Source organism: Barbatula barbatula, assembly GCF_947034865.1.
Source record: "Barbatula barbatula genome assembly, chromosome: 23".
NCBI lineage: Eukaryota > Metazoa > Chordata > Actinopteri > Cypriniformes > Nemacheilidae > Barbatula > Barbatula barbatula.
This window is the reverse complement of record NC_136786.1, coordinates 15,531,553-15,534,978: the sequence shown is the minus strand read 5'-3', so window position 1 is coordinate 15,534,978 and position 3,426 is coordinate 15,531,553.

The window sequence follows — 3,426 nt, the reverse complement described above, 5'->3', positions numbered from 1 at the left end:
GACAGGCACTTTTGAATGCTTTTTATTGGTTAGATATTTGCAAAACTTTAATAATAATGATTTATGGCAAAACATTTAAATCATGAAATATGGAGATATGATGTCAGAAGGACAGAAGCGATTTCTTAAATAACAGTGCAATGAGATAAATGTGTTACATAAACCTCTTTGACCTTTCTTGCAAAACACAAAAAAATACATACATAAGAATACACATTGGCCCCATTGAGACAGAATCACTTTTGAAAAAGACATTACTCAAAATATCTTCTTTGTTCCAGAGAAAAAGGAGTCATATAAGGTTTTGAAAAACATGAGGGTGAATAAATCATTTTATTTTGCTGGAGTGATCCCATTAAGCACACTCTTTTTTATTATATTTCATAACATTTCAACTTTTCATAACTATTGGCAATATGAAATGTCATACAGACCTCCAGACTCACCTTTGAGACATTTACAGGGATGCTGTAAAATTCATTTATTTATTTATTGAGTATTACTGATACATCTGCTCTCTCTAGGCAGTTCATTTTAGATGAAGAGGGAAACCGATAAAGCCCATGTCTCTAAAGCTCCCTGCTGCTTGAAGATATGAGCCACAGCTCTGTATTTGTTCATAAATGTGTCGTCACTATCATGAGCAGTATTTGCATTGTTAATCTGCCTGTGTCCGCAGGGCTGATTGTGTGCTGATGGGAGAGAAAGGTGCATCTTATTGCCCAGGCAGTTTGACGATTTTATTTGAGGTTCAGCTCCCAGTCAATGGGATCGGCCGTAAATTACATTCTATGTGCTGGAAAATGATGTGACACCCGTAATTTATGTCAAATAACTTTTTGAGGATGTGAAAGTGTGTGTGTGTGTGTGTTTAATCAGTGTTTAGTGCTGAAGCTGATACTGGAGATTTAATTGAAACATTTTTCTTTTCCTCGCAGGCTGACGGAGGGTTGTGTTGTTGTGTGATATTTGGTAACGTTGTGTAAATGGGGGGTCATCACCCTGGCCGGCGGAAGGTCATAGATTCATTCAGATATGGAGCATGTTTGTGTGCATAGTTCTCTCAGACATTAAATCCATTCGATGTCTGATTCAATTAACATGAAAGAAAGATACTCTGGTAGGCGGAGGTCAATTATGGTCTTTAGTTCCTTGAATTGTAATTTATTAGTTTATTGCAGGTCTTAAAGGGATAGTTCAGCAAAAATGAAAATGTTGACATCATTTACTCAACTCACACAGGTTGAGGGTTCTTTCTTCTGCAGAACGCAAAATAATACATTTTAAAGAATGTTGGCAACTAAACAACGGGGGTAGCCATTCACTTGCATTGTTTTTTGGTCCATTCAATTGAAGTGTATGGGTACCGCCGTAGTTGGGTTACCATCATTATGAAAAAGATCTTGTTCTGTGTTCTACAGAAGAAAGAAAGTAATACAGGTTTGAAATGACAAGAAGGTAAGTAAATGAGGACAGACTGTTCAGTTTTGGGTGAACTATCCCTTTAAAATTGGTATCTGGGCTCACAACAAAAGAATGATGTGGGATCACTATATGGCATCGGTGTTGCTTTAACTACTGCAAGGTTTTTGGTTCAAATGTACTGTAAGTGTCTGCCAAATGCATGTAAATGCAAAAAGAAAATTGAACTTGCCCCTCAGAAAACTATGATGCAAGATATGCCAGAGGGTTTAAAAAATATAGCAAATAAAAATTGAGTTAAAGCGATTAAATAAATAAGCTTGTATTTTTATTAAAGAGCTTTCGTAACATTTTTAATGAATATGTTTTTTTTTGGTTTTAAAGTTGTTCACTTGACCCTTTGGAAGTGGGATCTATTTTTTGTGGTCTTCATTTTCTGATGTTTGACTGCATAAAATTTATGATAAAAGAATATATTTCATACCGTATAATTCCACAGAATCTGTGGACCCCCTGGATCCATCTTGGCCCCCCGTCCCCGTGAGAACAAATGAGGGTCCCAAAGTATAGACGGTTTCAGTGGGAACAACATAAACCAACGGTATGTGGCCCAAACAACTTCCAGTAGAACTCTGGAAAGACTTCAGAAGTTTTGATTTAATTCCAAAATATTAATAATTTATATAAATTAATATTCATAAAAAAATATATCACATAAATTGTTTTATTATAACCAAACAGCAGAATGTTAACTCAGACACGTGCGTCCGATGAAACCATAAAGCACCACTTTTAGATGTAAGCCCAAAATATTTCTCTTATGTTATATTATGTTTAAGGCGACTGATATTGCGTCTGCCCCCCACAGGCTGATGAAATGTGGGAGCACGGGAGATGATAATAATTGTGTCCATAGCTCATTACGGCTCCCAGATGATTTGAAGCCATTGGGAGAGCACTGTCCTCCAACATATCCACGGCCGCACGGCACCGCTGACTTCAGGCACTGATTGGTGGGATGAAATATTGCCGGAGAAAATTAAAAGGTCCCCGTGTCAAAATAATTCATGACATGCATATCTTCCGGCCTGATGAAATAGCTGATATCTGGATTAGAAGGATAATAAAAACGATCAGGCTACAGTTAAACTATTTCGGCGGCGGAGGCGTTCGTTTTGTCAATGTCAAGCGCGGGGGATCGTGGGGTCACGATGTATGTGAACGTGCATGTCTGTGTGATTCAGTGGAAGAGAGTGTGTGTACGCTATGCTACGGGTCACTCAATATCCCACCTGCGATTTGAATATCTGCTATAATTGTCCTAAAACGTCCTATCAGTGGATCTGCCGGACACCATTACGGCTCCACAATATGGTGTGACATTCAAATTCCCCCCAAATGACAGGTTATTAGGAGCGGGGAGCGGGCGGGATGTAATTAAGCACCATAACTTTGACCTCTAACGTGAAGTGATGGCAGGATTGTAATAGGTGGAATGAAAGAGACTCTCTGTTGAAGCAATGCAGAGAGGAGAAATTATTTGGCTCCGATTCTCCTTGGGTTTATCTTCGTAACGGCCTGTCACCGAGTTGCCCAGACAGTGTTGAGATTTCTGACCGTTTACCTCACAGGTTATGGGCGACAATTCACCACGGTTATGATGGCGGCGGACGTGGTGCTTGCTCTGCCCCAGGCCAGGGTGACAATATATGATTCAATCCAATTTTTTAAGGTGCACTCATGTGAAATTTAATTCCCCTACAAGGATGAAAAGACTCGCCACAACCTTCTTTCTTTTACTGTGGTAATGATCATCCGGTCCGTAGTGTGCACATCGCTGACTTTTTTAGTGAAGAAATGCTTTAAAGACTTGTAATATAAATCAGTTTTAAAGAGGGGTAATAAATCTTTTTATAGTGAAATTTTATGTTCAAAGAATCAATGACAGGTGAGATGAGGTGCAGAGTGAAAAAGTTAGATTGAATCACTTCAGAAATCTTGTTG